The sequence below is a fragment of the Sapajus apella genome, unplaced genomic scaffold (genome assembly GCF_009761245.1).
Source record: "Sapajus apella isolate SASKATOON/1434 unplaced genomic scaffold, GSC_monkey_1.0 scaffold57, whole genome shotgun sequence".
In the NCBI taxonomy this organism is placed as follows: Eukaryota; Metazoa; Chordata; class Mammalia; order Primates; family Cebidae; genus Sapajus; species Sapajus apella.
The window spans coordinates 8,739,717-8,757,785 of NW_022436997.1; the positions used below are offsets into that span (position 1 = coordinate 8,739,717).

The 18,069-nt window shown below is 38.9% G+C and overlaps 1 long non-coding RNA gene across 1 annotated transcript; it reads right to left on the minus strand.

Moving 5' to 3' along the window:
* Positions 1-622: 622 nt before the first annotated feature.
* Positions 623-14,151, minus strand: LOC116528156. Its single transcript, XR_004258888.1, has 3 exons — positions 14,141-14,151; positions 12,021-12,025; positions 623-2,383 (listed from the first exon to the last, which is right to left on the minus strand). It is a non-coding gene; the product is annotated as an uncharacterized LOC116528156 (long non-coding RNA).
* Between the last annotated feature and the right edge of the window lie 3,918 nt (positions 14,152-18,069).

An 18,069-nucleotide genomic window follows, 5' to 3' on the forward strand; every position in this document is an offset into this window, starting at 1 on the left:
ACAGAATAGGATACCTGGTGCATTAATTAAATTTATAATCAATATTGTGTTCAGATTTTTAAAAAACAACCTTTTCCCCCAACTGTATCTATTTTTTCCAAAAACTTGGAACAGAATCTGTACCTGAATTTGTCTGTTGACAATGAAAAGGTGGGTGGTAACAGTTTCTCAGTGGACAACCCGCAAAATCTCCACGCAATTCAATGTCTGAACTTATCTTGGCCACTAAGCTACCCCAACATTTATTTTGACTGGAAATTATAACGTACTAAAAATTATAACATTAAGTTGAAGGTATTGATCTTAGAAGATTTAAAGACAGTCATAATTAGGAACATAGCTATTTTTAATAAACTGAAAGAGGTAGTTTAAAAAGCATATGTAGGCCACCATATATTGTACATAGTCACACACATGTAGAAACACATATGGTATTATTGTGAGATATATGTGTATATGAATTAATACTGCAGTAAAGAAATCAAAAGTAGTTGTAGGAAGCCAAGCATCACTACAATTTAAAGTCATTTATGGTAAAGTCAGATAGCCCTTTTTATCATAAAAGCTTCTGATAATGCCACAAAATTAAAAATAAAATAATGTGTATTTGTTATGACCTTGAAAAGCTAACTACAAATTTCAATTATGCTCAGTATCTCCTCTTAAAAATTTGAAACATTCGTAAGTTTTACGAACATATTCATTAAAATATTAAGAAGAGAACTTATCTAGCAATAGAATACAACTTTGCTTATGTGGATTGATTCCCACAAGGTTTCCAAAACCAGGTTTCTTGTGGGTAGCTATTTAAATGGAGGCTGATCATGATGTTCTAAAAGTTCCATGTTACCTGATGTGTGTTGCATACATTATTGCGTCACTGATGTTTTGTGTGATACATGGAATCCAACTACTTTCAGGAAATTCTTACAGCTTTGTCCTCTTGGATGGATGCCTTTGGATTCAAACTTCAGTTTGCATCAGGTAGAATTATTCTCCACCTTTGAATGCTGGGCCTTAGGACTTTAGGGTCAACTCAACTTCTTTCAAGACTGATCTGTTCCAGCACTAGCTTTCTTCTCATCAGTGAGCAGCAAAAGTGTCTCACAGCTGTGTTGCTTCAGATATAACAACTCTCTCCTCTGTAAAATTTGCATCATCCGATCGCTACCACCTCTGAGAAACTGTATGAGCCACTTCCAGCAGTTCTTTCTAGGCCCCTGGAGTTCCTCTCAAGGAGGTAATGAAGACATGTGTCAAAGTTAAATGAGAGAAAAACCCCAAGGGGTAAGAGCAAATGCAGCCATTGAGAGTGACAGAAATAACAAAAGCTGTAATATAGGGACTGGATGTGCTCCTGAGGGCACGAGGTGATGCAGATTTATGGAGGATCCTGGAGGAAGATAATTAAATTAGATCTTAAAAATTGGATTAAGACTTTGGTTAAAAAATAATAATAATAAAAGAAAAAATAATACAGCAAAGATTGTGACTCAAGAAAAAATAGTGAAGACACTCCAGTCAGTGACAGTGGAAGGGATTCCCTGAACCTTCTGTCCAAAAGGAATGCCTTGGGTTAGAAGCGACAAGACAGAACACACTTGTTACCAGAGATGGCCATCCACATGGCAAGTGGGTAGGGAGCATGGCAGCAGCATGGCTGAAACAGAAGCAAAGAGGATGAGATCCAGGCTCGAGGGAGATGGAGCATGTGTGTGTAATTACAAGAGTCCATTTTAATCGTTTCCATCAAGTAAGTCTTATTTTCCTACTTAGACTACCAGTTTCTATAGGGCAGGAAAAATGTTCTGTAAGTATTTGAAAACACAGTGAAATGGGAGAGTTCATTGATCCACCTTGCAGGACATGTGACATGGGTGTGGCTCACCTGTTGGATTGCTGCCACCACTCAAACCTCTGAGAGGAGGAGGAGCATAGATGGACAGGTGCAGGAGCCCAGAGAGGTGTGTATTACAGTGTGCCCTTTTAGACCTGCCATCCTTGGACAACTTGAGTGTTAACCAGCTCAATGGACCCTCTGCCTTTTCTCAAGGGCAGAGGGACAATGTGACAGCTTTCTGTATCCCAAGCTCTTGCCCTACATCCTGAAAGAATCAGGTCACACATGGACCTGAAGGATGAATGTAGGATTTTATTGAATGTGGAGGTGGCTCTACACAGGATGGATGGGGAGCTGGAAGGAGGGATGGAGTAGGAAGATGATCTTCCCCTGGAAGTTCAGTCCAGCAGTCAAATGCCTCTTTGACCACCCCCAGCCTAGCTCTTGGTACTCAGGAATTCATCTTCTTTTTCTCTGCCATGTCATTCTGCCATCCATCTGCTTGTCTCCTCATCTCCTCAACTGTTCATCTGTTTCTGAATCCTGTAGTTTGGGGTTTATATGGGTACAGAATAGGGGGCATGGCAGACCAAAAGGTAACTTTCTGGGTGTGAAAACAGGAATGCCTGTTGTCCCCATTTAGGGCTACAGGTCTCCAGACTTGAGGGTAGGGTCTTTGCCAGGGAACCACCCTCTTCTACCTAGTATTTCCCTTTCTCCTGTCTGTGTCAACAGCACATACAAAATCTTATCCAAATTCATGAAAAAACTTGTCCAAAGTAACATGGCTCATGAATATCAGAACCCTTTGACCCTAGAGTTTTATTGACCAACTTAGATCAAATATACCCTTTTTTATATGCTATATATTTTATATATGCTTCATTCTTGGCTTCATTTTAAATCTCTTCTGTTGTTAATTTTTCTTTCTTACCTTCTCTTAATGTCTTATACAATTATCATTGATAAACCTCTATAAGCCATCCTATGTCCTTTCAAGTACAAAGCAGTTAACTGAATCAACAAGGAATATTATTTATATGATACACACAGAGACAAACACATATGCATGTGTGTATTTCCCATTAGGTGAAATAATTTACACTGTGTAGTTACAAGTTGGTTAATTTGCCCTTCAATCTCTGGGAATCCTTAAAGCAAAATTCTATCTTTTTACATTGCTTAACAAAAAAATTACTTAGGAACCCAAGTAAAGGTAAACCCCATTGAAATCTGGTCCCTCTAATATACTTCTCTTTCAAATCATCTATCCCAAATACTTTCCTGGTTGCCCGCCTGGGTGTCTCCTTTCCTACCAAGTCTCCTCTCCATCACACCAAGTTCAAAGGACTCAGAATGAAGACAAAGGGACCCCCTAAGTGTCTTAAGGCAAGCATTTCTGTTATTTAATGCAGTTTCATTACTTTTTATCACTGGGAGGCATCTTGGCATATGGGAATGGAAATTTAGATTTAGTAACTTTCAGCAATGTCAAAGGAGCTATTAACAGAACCAAATTCTACGGTGTCCTAGTTGCTCTTGGAATATAGGTTTCAGAGTCTCAGCACCACAAGATGACCTCTGAGTTTAATAGAAGTCTACCAATAAAAAATAAATAGGAAATAATAAAAATGACATACTGAGGAATTTAAAATCATAAATGCATGCAAATTCATCTCAAAGATGATTAATCAATCATTAAATAATTAATGAGGAGTTAATGTTTTCTTGGAACTGTCCTAGGCACTGTTGTGAATGAAAAAACAGGGGTACTTTAAGGCACAATTGTTGAAAACAGGGAAGCCATATGAAATGTTACATTAAAAGCGTAAAGGGAGAAAAATAAAAGTGCTAATGTACATAGTAAATTTACATATATACATATTATAGACTCTCTCTCTCTCTCTCTCTCTCTCTCTCTCTCTCTCTATATATATATATATATATATATATATATATATCTCATTATTCTAAGAAGTTATGTGAAAAAGGTATAAATGCCTTTGAAATAAAACACTAGAACAAGCACTAGATTAGGAAATGGGAGTCTGGGACCAGCTCTGACTTGGCACCCAGCAAGTTGTGTGTCTCTGGGAAAGTGAGTGTCTATGCCTGGATCTTTGTTTATCTGTGAAAAGAAGAGAATTGGATTATTTATAAACTGAAATCGTATTTATGTTATGAATATATAATACATTTCTTTATATTAAACACTGACTTATAGATCAGATGAAATTAGAAATATTTTGGAGTTGCCACTAAATTAAGAGGGTAGTGTCAACCTAGGAAATAGTGGTGCTCTGAAAATGCTCCTCAGTAAACTGAAATAGAGCCCACAGCAGAAAGGTAAGGAGAACAACCTCAAGAAGACTATTTTTAAAGTGCTTGCATTCTGAAAGAGAATGAGTGATGGTATTAGTAAAAAATCAAGCTATTCAAATAGTTAGAATGTTTACAACACACTTCTACATTGCATTTTTCATAGAAGATGCAAAGCATTGTGACTAAGTCTCCAAGATGTGAAGATGAGAAAAGGCCCTGAACCAAAACCCAGCTCTTGCCTTTATTAGCTGTTTCACTTGGAGCAAGTTAACCTCTCTAGAAATCAGTGACCTGGACAAAGAAACAAAAGCAACATTATCATGTAAATCATCCTTAAATAAAATATTTGCTATATATCCTAAGCCTGACACATCTTGGAAATACATCTTGGAAAACTTAGTTGTTATAAATATTGTTATAAATATCTTTAAAATGCTAACATAGTCATACCAGCTGATGCCCATGTAAGAACTATTGAACTTTTATTCCTAAAATTAATATTGCCCAAAAGTTATAGCCCTCATTTTAATTCATCTCTCTAGGAGGAGAAATCTCCGTGGTTTTCATATCCACATTCACCCTCTGGCCTAGGCCTTACTGTCTCTCCTTAATGCACAGGTAAACGTGATTTCTTCAGCTGAAAAAGTCTGCAATTCTTTTTTTTTCTTTTCCTGTCAACTCTTTGAGGGCATTGGGCTGACATTTCTGGGTCGGACTGAGTTTAATCTTTTTCTTTCAAATCAAATTATGGGGAAAATGCCAGGGAAATGGCTCCTTAACAGCTGGCATTGTTCAGAAATCACCGAGCTTGGTGAATTTGTAAGATAAGTGTCTAAATTGTGGGGAGAGGCAGACAGCTTCCCCTCTTGGGCTGATATCTGAAGAACTAATGACTAAATGACTCCATTTTGCTCTCCACACAATGGCCTGTCCTGGAAGACTTGAGAGGCTCTCAGGGTTCAGGGCCCTCTCCAAAAATCAGCCTGCCTAAAAGCTGTCTTGGGATCTTCTCTACTTTCTTTGCTCCCTATTTAATAATGTTATAACTTTTTAAACTAATGAGAATAAAAGAGAATAGCTTCTTGCCTGGAGTAATGTTAAATCCATGAAAACCTGCCTATCAACATACCCAGAAAAATAGCTAAGAAAACAGAATGAATTCGTAGGACAAAAGCCAAAAAGTAAGAAACAACTTTTAAAATATTACGGGAGGCACCAAATTCACATTAAATACTAAAATATTAAAATTGATTGAGGTTGTGAAATAAGTGAATTACTTAGTCTCCCAAGCATTCAGATTAATTTTTCATCTTCTTCTGCAGGCCACTTCCCACTGGCTTTCATTGAGTCCACTTAATATTTTATTTGCTGAAGGGAAAAGGTTTCCTTTTGACATATTGGCATTCCTGAGGTTAGTAGACTATCTCACTGCCAACTCCATGAGCAGCTTTCTCAGTCCAACTGAAGCAACAACAAAGAAAAAAGTATTTGCTATATATACTAAGCCTGAAACACTTTTTTTCTAACCAGATCCTTCCGTAAATACTTGTATCCATGGATCCACTCCTTTTGCTTGTTATAATGCCCAGTGCCCCCTTTCTGATTCTCCCTCCAACATTCCCAACTATTAGCCTATTAGTAATATATCCAGGAAAAACAAAAAAGAATAAAACAACCAAAAGAGAAGTTGTGATCCCTACACCTGAGCTTCTGAAACTAGCTCTTACTTTTTCTGTTCTTTTTCTTTTTTTTTTTTTCCAGGAGACAGGATTCTACTCTGTCTCTCAAGCTGGAGTGCAGTGGTGTGATCACAGCTCAACTCCGCCTTGTCCTCCTGGGCTCAAGCTACCTTCCCACCTCAGCCTCCTGAGTAGCTGGGACTATAAGCAGGTACCACCAGGCCCAGCTAATTTTCTGTATTTTTTTTTTTTGTAGTGATGGGGTTTCGTCATGTTGCCCAGGCTGGTCTCAAACTTTTGGGCTCAAGTGATTCTCCTACCTCAACCTCCCACCTTACTTTCCTTTCTTGGGGCTCTGGGAAGGGGGCTTACCTTCTTGGAAATTTAGATCAGCCAAAGAATGATAATCACTAATCTCTGGAGCTCAGGAATTAATATGGCAGATCATCTGTAATTAGGAGGTAAATTCTAAGCTAATAACCAGGTATCAGGATTGATGCTAAAGGAAGCGTGGATACATGTACTGAAGGAGTCAAACAGGCACTCACTGGGCTTTGGAAACTTACCAGGAAATTAAACATAAAAACCTCAATTTTCCCATAGTACATTCACATGCTGAATCTGGATTCCTTCCTTTAAGAAAAGTTTATGCTTGTGAGAAAATGAGATCAGAAATTCTCAATGTCTCCTCAGAATAAGAGACACAGTAGGATTTCAAATCCTCCATCGCTCTTTAATGTGCCCCTTCTTCATGATCACAACAGTGGAACAGTGCTTTTGTGTACTAATAGAGTCATCAGTGCTAGATCTAGAGATGACTTTGACCTTAGCCTAGCCTAAAATCCTCCTTCCAAATGTCATGAAGCAGCAGCAATAAAAGATACCTAGCTTGCTCCAGTCAAATCAGAACAAATGTCTGCTTGTGTATCAGCACCCTGTCTCTCAAGTTCCCAGTGTAGGATCTTTGCATATTTAGAAGAATAAAAGATTTTCCCCTGCCCTCTCAGGTTCTGTGGCTGGGAGCTAGCAAATTAAACAGAAGAAATATAGATTAACAGAAGAAAAGGCATGTGTTTCTGTATTGATGTTAATATTTTTACATGTATAGGGGCTTCACAGAAGACTCAAAGAGGCAGTTGGTTCTGAGGGCTTATATACCATTGCAACCAATGGTAATAAACTGAATAAGTAACTAAGTGGAGATAAAGGTAGTTTGGGCTCCTACAGATGTTAAACTATGTGAAGGTGACTAGGAAATGTGTAGTAGATAAGTTGTTTGGTAAGGTTCATTATGAAGACTCAGGCTATCTCTAGTGATAAGAGTTATTCAACACTTCCTGGTATGGGATGAGGAGAGCTTTTTACAAAGGAAAGTATGCCCTGCTTTTAGGCAGAGAGATCCTCTTGTATCTGCTGCTTCTTGATCGCCTTCAGCTCAAAACAATCAATATACCAAAGCGACATATTTTGAGGGGAATATCCCGAGCCCCTTCACACAGATCGTTTTTAGGACAGCTGGCAGCCAGAGTATATCTTCTTATTCTTAAAAGTATTTCTTCTTCTATCAGATTACTCAAGATTGTGGGCCAATGCTGAAACCATATTATTTCAGACCACTTGAATTTAGAGGTAATGGTACAAAGAAATTATCTGCTTATAATATTAACACTGTCCTGACCTTGTTCAATATTCAGACTAAAACCCCAGTGTATAAAACTAGTAGGCCTCTCTGTATATATGAAACACTATCAACCTGTTAGCTCACTCCATTCCTGCGATGCTTTTAGGAGACAAGACAGGAGTCATCGGCCCCACTCGGCCTATGAGAAAATATTGATTTAGCTTCATTATTTATCCAAAGTCACAAAGTCCTGAGGTCCAGAGCTCAGCTGCCCCAATGTGAGTTCTGTGTTCTGTCTACTGTTCCCAAATGGGAGGATAAGATATATTGCAGCATTTATTTCAAAGACATCACTTAGAAAGAAGATTCCCAAAGCGTGAACAGAAGGGAACACTAACCCATGAGAAAATAACAGTGTTTGCAGGAATACAGGGAAATTGCATAACAGCTAGTCAGCGAAACTAAGCTAAATAGAACTAAACACATTTTTGTGCTGCAGAAGTTTTGGGAGTCTTTAATATCTTGTTTGGTTTTGCAAACATGTAAGAGGAGTATATACTAGGCCTATCATAAACATTATGACCCTGGAAAGCATCAATTGAGGAGAATTTCAAGTGAATACTGAACCCTGGAATTCACCTCAGAAAACATGAGTTCTTGCCTGCAGCATCTCACTATTCTTCATCAGCTTTATCAGGATCCCAGGATGCCAGGTAATAAAAGGAAGCTAAAGGATTACTCCTTTATAACTCTAGTTACTTTTGCTAGTCTATACTCATATACTCACAATTCTCAAAATTCCAACAATCAGCTCATTGTGAATGTGCTAAAGTCATAATACGCAATTTCTCTTCTCGGACCAGACCTATCACTTCATAGCTAAACCTCTTACCTGTTCACAACTTCAGGATTTTTTTTCACATTCATTGCAATCGTATCCCTTGCTTTGATCATACTTGTCCATTTACTGTTCCTATAATGGCCATGGTGCTTTTAAGATCTTGTCTTGGGCTTATATTGTTCTTCTTATCCGTAATGAATTGTTTTCTTTTTCCTCTTGGTCTAGCAGAATCCTCATTTTGGTGTCCCTATAACGTATCGCCTCTTCATGTCAGAAGTGAATTTCTTCTACTATAAATGTTTACAGTGCCATTTACTTTCTGCCTAGTTTTGCTAGTTATATTTCACAGATTTGGGTTTCCTCTCCAATTTAGTCTACAAATTCTTTTACTCATCTTTGTTTTGCTGTCAGCACAGAGCCTGATGTCTGGCATATAAAACATTTCAAGTAATTGATTGTTAAAGTTAAATGAGACATGGGAATTGAAGTTCTATCAATATGTTGAAATCAGATTACAGAGGCCCTTGAAAGCCACATAGAGGACTTTGGCTTAATTTGATAGATATTTGGAGGTGTTCTGGATTTCTTCTTAAAGAGAAGGTATCAGAGAAAAAGCACCATCCCTAGTTGGCCGAGGAATGTAATTTGGTGGTCATAGGCGAAGCTTTCTGAATCTCAGCTCTTAGGTCTGAATCAGCCCTCTCCTGTTTCTGTGACCTTGGGAAAGTTACACATTTTTCTGGCTTTTGGTGTCTTCATTTACAAAATTAGAATAGCCTTACTCCTAGGGTGATTGCGAATTTTGGATAAGGTTATCCGTGGAACGCCTTTAAAGCAATGTCTGGTACCTACTGAGCCTTCAAGAAACATTAGCTAGTGTTATAATTAACAACAAGGAGAAGTGAAAAGAACATTGCCTTGTGCATCAGGGATCTGAACTCTGCTGCAGTTTGAAGACAAGGTACAAATGAGGTCAAGTATTATCAGTCAAAGAGCCTGACTGGCACTTAAAGAGGATGTGTGTTTGGTGAATTCACCATTCTTTTCATTCCAAGCTCAAAATCAAACTAGTAGCACAACAAATGCATTAATCAAGCTTACAGAGACAATCTATAAAACACAGAAGCTCAATTCATTAATATACGATGAGACTTATAACTATTAAATAGATGGGATGTTGGTGACGGAACGGCACGTTCTTCCTCATAGACAAATATATCCAGGAAACCAAATTATAATCCAAGGTTGTTTGATGAAATGGGAACAGAGCAAGGAGAGAAAGTGGGTGACTTTGAGCACGTGATCAAGCTCATAGTCACATGTATCCCACACTACTGTAGGCACATACCCGCCACTTATGAGATGCCCCAACATACTCTGCACCTCACCTTCCCAGTGGGACAGAGAGCCCCTCTCTTTTGCTTCTGAGGGCCCCCTCTATAAAAATCATGTATACCATTGTTGTCTGGTTATAATGCACGTTATAATGGATGGATGTTTTCTAAGTGCAATCAAAATATACTCAGAGTTTTGCCTGACTATATTCTTGATGCTCATAGACCACTTATTAGGACAGTTTTAAGATAATTAATCTTCTTAAACTTCATTGGTGGGCCTCTGAGAGCCCTAAGAGACTCTGCAGAAAATATTTCTGTATCCTATCCACTTTAAGTTTTCTTAAATTTATCCTTATATAAATCGCATATCAATTAGCTTGTGTTACATAATAAACTATTCTACCCAAAACTTATTGTCTTAAAATGTTTATTATGAGTCCTTTTGTTTGTTAAAGACTCTGTGGGCCAGCATTTTGGGCTGGACTCAGCTGAGCTCATTTCTTCCTCATCACATGATGTCAGCTGTGCTCGAACACGTGTCTGGGTTCAAACACTGCAGAGATGACTGTGACAGTCAGGGACTCTTGCCACATGCCTCTCCACATGTTTATCATCCTCCCTGTTCTGTTAGGCCAGGCCAGGAGCTGAATCAGGGTGAAACAGACTCCTCTTCTTGGTGGGAGAAGCCATGAAGAATCTGTAGCCAGATTTCCCTTAACTTACTATGGATGGGAGTAACTTACAAGTGAACAAATTGATGAATAAATGAATATGTCTTCAGGGAGAAAGGTCATAGTAATCAAATACATTAGGCAGGTGAGTTGGCATCTCTGTAACCCATGAGTGCAGGAAACTCACTCATCTAGGTCATAGTGAAAGGGATCCCAGTGCAGCATGCATTATTCTCTCCTGACACTAAAATTTTGTGATCTTAAGAAGGTAATCAGTAAGGAAGGTTAAAGTCCCTGAAAGGCAGCTGGCATCAAGTGACCCTTCCTGAGGAAGCTGACACTGACCACTTCTGCCCAGTGATCGAATTTGATGGGTTTCATCATCTTCCTCCCCTGTCCGCTCCAGTTCTATCGATTGCATCGCCTTCAATATCTCTTTTGTGGTTAAAGGCTGCTCCCGAGACTGCCCTGTCTGAGTTGCCTAGTTTTGTCAATTCCAATTCAGCCAGACATCCTTTTACCCTTTCCTAGACAACAAAGCTTTTCGGTCGATGTTTAAAAAAAAAAGGAAAGAAAACTCATGGAAGACTTAGAAGCCTCAGAAAGTCTTACTAAACTCTTCCTTCTTTCGGACCAATTCTCCCTACCTGGGTTGAGAGCAATTCTTCTTCTCTGATGAGAGCTCATATTTATCTTCCCTTCCAGCCTTTTACCTCTGCCTTGGGACCTCAGACAAAAGTCTCCTTGTTATTCTTCCCTTTCTTTCTTCTTTCTGAAAATTAAAAATGATTTAGTGAACAAAAAGGTAACCTGTACATTTTAACCTGTGCATGTCTTTCACCTTATTTTCCAGATCAGAAAAATACCGTTCGAGAATTCTCATTAGGCCTAAATTATGGAACAGGGACACTTTGTTTTATGCTTCAAATCCTACATATTTCTTTAAGATACTGCAGAAATACCTCCTAAAACAGGGGAATCATGAAACTGCTAGCCTCAGAAGAATGTTTCAGTTATCAACTGTCTTTTGTGCCATCCTGTCTGTAACTTTGTGATAGACATGAATCAGATCATCAAAAGCCAATATTAGAAAAAAATACTCAAACCATAGGGTAAAATCCAATCACCTTACTACAAATAACAGCTAAAAAAATATAGTATCTCATCCCTGCCAATTGGTCCTCCTTTAACCTCAGCCACCCCATTCTGTCTGCTCTGCTCAGAAGCCGCATCAACCACTAGTCAGAACTCTCCTTTGTCTGCCTCCCTGAGATCACACCAGTTATGCCTCTCCTAGAATTTTGTCTCCATTAGTTGGCCTGGAAAATTCCTTTTGATATTTTAACACACATTTCAATTGTATCCTTTTCCAGTAAGCTTTTCTTGCTCTTCCTAGTTGTTTACTTCTTCATTTATATCATCACTATATGTATTTTACCTCCATTAACCTCACTGTAATAAAAATGTTGTGCTTTTTCTATAGATCTGTAAATAGAGTTTCTTCTTGAAGAAGTTGCAGAATCCTGACTTAGTGTTTTTACAGATCCCCACCGTCCTGTCAGAGATTCTTCTGCTCTTCTAGGGGACTGGTGTTTGTACAACCTGCCTTTGTTTTTGTAGCACCTCCTTTCCAACACCTCTCTACATCCTATTTCCTCTTCATCTTCCAATGTCCTTCTCCATCATCATACTGCTCTCATACTAGAAACATGATCTTGTCTTCTTTATGCTAAAATCTTGTCAATCTGTTCTTGTTCCTCCTTTCACTTCCATATCGTTCTTCTTTACCTGTGTACCTAATTTCTTAAAAAAAAAAAAAAAAATTTGCACCTGCTATCTCAACTGCTGCACCATTCAGATACTCCTTGATTCTTTACAATCGGATTTCTAACTTCACCACTGTTTTTGTAATTGCCTTCAAAAACAGATATAACTGGCTGGGCATGGTGGCTCACACCAGTAATTCCAGGACTTTGGGAGGCTGAGGCAGGTGGATCACCTGAGGTCAGGAGTTCCAGACCAGTGTAGACAACATGGTGAAACCCCATCTCTACTGAAAATACAAAAATTATCTGGGCATGGTGGCAGGCACCTGTAATCTTTGCTACTTGGGGGGATGAGATAGGAGAACTGCTTGAACAAGGAGGCAGAGGTTGCAGTGAGCCGAGATTGCACCACTGTACTCCAGCCTGGGCAATGATAGCGAGACTCTGTCTCAAAAAAAATTGTAACTTATTTACTGGCCAAAAATGCCCACCTGCACACACACATGCACACACATAAACACACATATATAAATATAAGATTTTAGGCAATTTCTATTATCCTTAATCTTTCAGCAGCACTGGCTCCTTGAACTCTCATCCTTCATGACCTTGCATTCTTCTTCTTCCAGCTGAGAGACAGTGTAGTGAGAGACAGTAATTAACACTTAAGCACCACACTTTGGATTAAGTGATGTTCTCTGTTATGCACAAGGCATACTGAAAGCGCTGGGAGCCAGTCCTCGTCTCTCCTACATATTTCTGTTCCCATTCATGAGGTTCATACTCACTAAGGGTCGGTCATGTTTATGACCAAACACATTTTTGCCATTTGGGCTTTCTGTTATAATGACACATTTTAAATAATATGTAGGCCATAAATAAAAATGTAAGCCAATATGAATGCAAGAAACAGAATGATTTCTTTCATGAAAACTAAATGATAAATGTTTGATGAGGGCAATTTGGGGAAAACAGCACAACAAACCCTGTTGAATTAGAGATGTTAGTTGTAGGGAGAAAAACATCATAAAACTTTTAAGTGTCATCTTTCATAACATTTAGCATTACTTTAAAGAAATCAAAATGGGAAATAGTAGATGAGGCATCATGGTTATGGTTTATGCAGAGAAAAACAGCAGAGTGCTTCTTGCCTGAAAGTAAAATTCTAGTGGAGAGACAGATGTTAGAATCCAAACAAAGATTTTTTTACTCCTGGAAAGGACATCTATGTATTTTGATTAATCTACAATGACCAGTTCCTTTTATACCACATAAGAGGGCTTCTAGTAGAGGTAAGTGCGCATGGCTTATATCAGACAAAGATGACATTAAATCCAGCTCAGCTGCTTATTATCTGTGTGCTCCTAGGCAAATTACTTACCCTCTCCAATTACCTTATATAAATAGAGGAAACAATAATATTTTACTTACAGTACTGTTATAAGGAGTTGAAACATAAAACAACCAATCACATAAAAAGATGTTTAACCTCATTAGTATGTAAAGTTTATTACATAGTCTCTGACACTAAGTGTTCAATAGTGTCAGCTATGATTTTTATAGAAAGTACTCAGTAAGTTATCATCATCATCATCATGATCATCACTACCAACATGAATGCTATTCATTGATGCTCTTCCCTTCCCTCCATTTATCTTCATCATGGGAATTCCACATGGTCTGTATTCACTTCTCTCTTCTCTTCATAATAAAATTTCTCCTTTAGCAAGAGCATCCATCGCCATAGCATCAAGGCGCTGCTCTGCCCGTCATTCCCTTGCTTGGAAACGTGTGGATTACATGTCTATTATGGGCAAGGTCCTGAGAGTAAAGTGTGGAAACGATATTGACCACAGGAAGCTCAACTTCTCTATGACTGGCTAGCTCAGCCCACAGTTATTTCTTGTGATTCTGGAAGTGCTATCTATACTTCTCATTTACAAACTATACTATATCTTGTATTGTTTTGAAACCAGACATTATATACATGTATATACATAATCTCCTGTTGGTCTTGTTTCTCTGGAAAACTCCAACTAACACAGAGAGTGTTCAGCTTCCACCACATGTTGAAATTCTTGGGTCCTCTTCTTATTTTTGAAACAAAGCTAGAGTTTAGGACTTGGATCTATTTTCTAATAGGCAGCAACATGAGCCTGTCAACCTTGGCAAATCCTGCTGCTTTGAGGTTAGAATGAAATTGTATGCACCCCAACACTGGACAAGGCTAGCATCTAATGTGTGGGTTCACATCCTCCAGTAAGTGACTCTAGACTTGCCTGTGCTACCATGTAGTACTCCCCAAATATCTGTATGCCCCCTATATGCCTCCCTATAAGCCCCTGCTGTGTTTGCTCACTCTCAGTGATGACACCTTAGCTTGGGTTTACAGTACTTCCTGGTGCCTGAGCCTATAACCTCAACCACCTTGTTTTGAATTTTTACATACTATGTTTTTTTATGTTCCTGCCCTTCCAACACTTCATCCCACCATGTACTCTTTTGCTGCTATATGCGTTTCATATGCAGTGTCTCCAAGAGTCAATATATTTTTACTTTCTTGAAATAACATCACTACCCAAAATTCCTTATTAACACGTCCTTTCACCAGACTGAGCCTTTTACATATGAATTCTGGCCTAAATGTGAAATGAGGTCACTATTGCTTTTTGGATTCCAGATGGAGGACTGCCTGCTCCTTTCTATCATCTAGCTAGGCTGATATTTTGCATTATGATCCACTCTATTCTATCTTCTCCTTTTCCCTATCCCTTGCTGCTTGTGAGGGCACAGCATGACTCTTACTTTTGTTAACCCATGCTATGGTAGTATGCAGTTGTTAAATTTTCAATGATGAATTGGTTGATCCTATTAAATAAGCCCCAAGGGCAGGTAATACATGGGACAGCTACATAGAACAGCAGGAGGAGAGTGAAAACAGGGGTCAGCTGCAGCTTGAAATTGCATCAGACAGAAAGCCTGAGATCTTGGTTAGCTCATGGCAATCTTGAGGGCCAAGAGGTGGGGTAGTGTGGGGGTCCTCAAGGGATAGTGGCTATAAAAGAGAAAGTACAGTGCCATCAAAATCAACCAACCCTGCAACTATAGGGTATGTGTTAACATTTCCCGTTAATAAGAAGGCAAAGAAGAAAGAAGAATGGATGAACATATGGAAAAATCAGCAGGGAAAACACAGCCATTCTTTCCTCACAAGAAGCTAAATAATTAATGGTAGGCGGTGGATGTTTTGTTGATGAAGAAAATAGTAAAAAAAATCCTTATGGAAAGTGTCGGAGAGGTTAGTGATAGGAGATGAAGGGACTTTCTAATCAACCCAGATTCTCATGGACATTGAAGTCAGGAATAAGATTTTAGGAACCACACAGAGTGCAATTATGTGTGATACTAATGGAAAAGGAAAAAGCAATCTTTTGGGGGTGATTCACACAGTGAGTAATTGACTCTGGGTTTGGAGAGTAATTGCAGCAATGGTGCCTCTGGACAAAATGACGAGGCTTTAGGGGCTGCAATTAGGCAGGTTCCAGATCCAGTGGCTTCCTGGGGGATCCAGGAGAGCTTGGAAGGGCACAGCCATGTTCTATCCTTATCTGTCCTTCTGAACCCTCAGCCTGAAAGCCAAACTCCCCAACATAGCCTCTTGAAGGTAAGTCAAGATGGGCATGGACAGAGGCAGACCCTCAGAGTGGAGATGGAAACAGTAATCTCTGTGTATACAGTGGGTCTGGGTCAGTGTCCACAGCAGCTCAACAACACATAGACTCCCATGGGCCTCCATAATCTTTGCTTCAGGATGGCTGCACCCCTAACTGCCCTCTGAAATCCACTTAGTACCTCAGCTCACACTCCCCAGTCTAAAATGCACTCCATTCTCTCTCAAGGTCAAGCAGAACTGTCATTCCTTCAGTAAGCTTTTTCTAGCTATTCTAATCTACAGATCCTCTCTCTTCCCTGGTTGTTCACAGCCCTGGGGTCTAGTAAACTGTAGTACTGTCATTGATTACAGTTTGAGTCTTATCACCCTAAAAGATCATATAAGCTTCTTAAAAGCCAGAGCTGTATACCAACAATATCCAGCACAGACTAGAGGCATTAATTGCCTAGTGAATACATATTGATCAATTGATTATTTAACTCACTTAACACTTTCACATGACTTGGCTTAGGTATCTGATGGTTAAAAAAATTCAGTGGAAATCAAACTGATTTAATTCTAATTAATGAGGAATAGAGATGAAACAAATGGCTTCTTTGGAACAATAAAAATAGACAAAAAATAAAATGAACAATCACATAAAAAGATGTTAAACTCACTAGTAACCAAGAAAATATATTTTAAAACAGTAATAATATAAAGCTTTTCACACATTAATTTTGCAAACACTGATGTGGGAAAATGGTTATTAACACACAGTATATGCTTTGGTGGGATATATAGAGATAGAATCTTTATGGGACTTAAACCATTGGCTTTTTAAAAATTAGCAATCCTGTTTTTGTGAACATGCCCTAAAGACAAATGTATACTTAATCCAAAATTATAAGTATCAATATGCTTTTTAATGGCCATAAGGAAAAACTGGAAACACCTAAATGCCCACCAGTAACATACAGCTTCAATAAATTCTGAGGCTTCCTTATTACAGGACGCTGTCAAGCTAAAAGCAATGAAGGCAACTGACAGGGAAGGATCCCATCAAGGTACGAGTTGAAGCAATACATTAAACAACTCATTAGAATCATATGTATATAGATGATCCCATTTAGGTTTAAAATTCATATGAATATATGTATACACTTGACTATGTATCTCTATCTCTCTCTCTCTGCATAGAAAAGAGCGGGAGGGATACACAACAAATTACTCATTGTTTTTAGCATCCTCAAGCAGAATGGAATTAAGTAGGAGGAAAAGTGAAGAGGTACTCTATGTGCTTCCATACAAAATATAGAGTTGAACACAAAATAGAAGACTCATTCTAGGGCAATTCAGTCCAAATCTCAAGAAAAGGTTTCTGCATGTTCAATGTGCACATATACAAATGTGGGACGTATTCGGCTTCAAACAGTTGACTGCATGATTGGGATTATCAAGGAACTGCGACTTCACATCACCCAGAGGACACCACTGCCTTCCACCTTTGCAGAGCTGTTCCTCCCATTCCACACTTCGGCACTATTCTTCTCTTTGGGCCCCTTTAGCTGCCTCAATTCACATTGATCTCAGCCCTCAGAACTATGGCACATGCCTGTGTCAATCAATTGATAATTAATTATGAATTATTTTATGACTTTGGTGGAGATAACTTTCAAATGAACCATGAAGCAATTCCTATATTGTAATGTTTACAGTTTTGTTTGACTTTCTAGCAAGAGGAAGAATTACAGAAGCGTGTTTTCTGGGTTTTTTTTCCCCCTTCATTCCCTTTTTTCTTAATTCCCCTTCTCTCCTCCCCTATTCTGGGGATGCTCTGCTCAAAATAAGAACACAGAATACTCAGCTAGGTAGAGAACATGGAGCCTTCTCTCTCTCAGCATACTGTGTCACAGTTTCCCCCAAGGTTCAAAGGCAATGTGGCACTTTAATTAACATGAAGGCTTTTTTCTCTGATGGACTTCATGGCAATAGAGTAAAAACCTGTCTATGGCAAACTGACCTCTGCAAATGAGAGAGCCTACAATCTCTTAGGTGAGCTCAGCTAGAGTTATATAACCATATGAAAAATAAATATTGCAATAACAAGGGTCCCATTTCAAGGGCTGATTCTGGGTGTTGTTCGTCTGTGTTTAAAAAGCTGGGAAAATAGCTCTTAAGCGACAGTCCATTTGCATCCATTACTCAGTCTCCATTCAAAGGAATGTCAGGCCATCTAGGATTGCAACTGGTCCCAGGGCAGAGTGGCCTCTGCTCAGCAGAACTATTCCCCAGGGCTTCTGATTGCTGTGCTCTTGGAAATTAAGGGGGGGCTGCTTA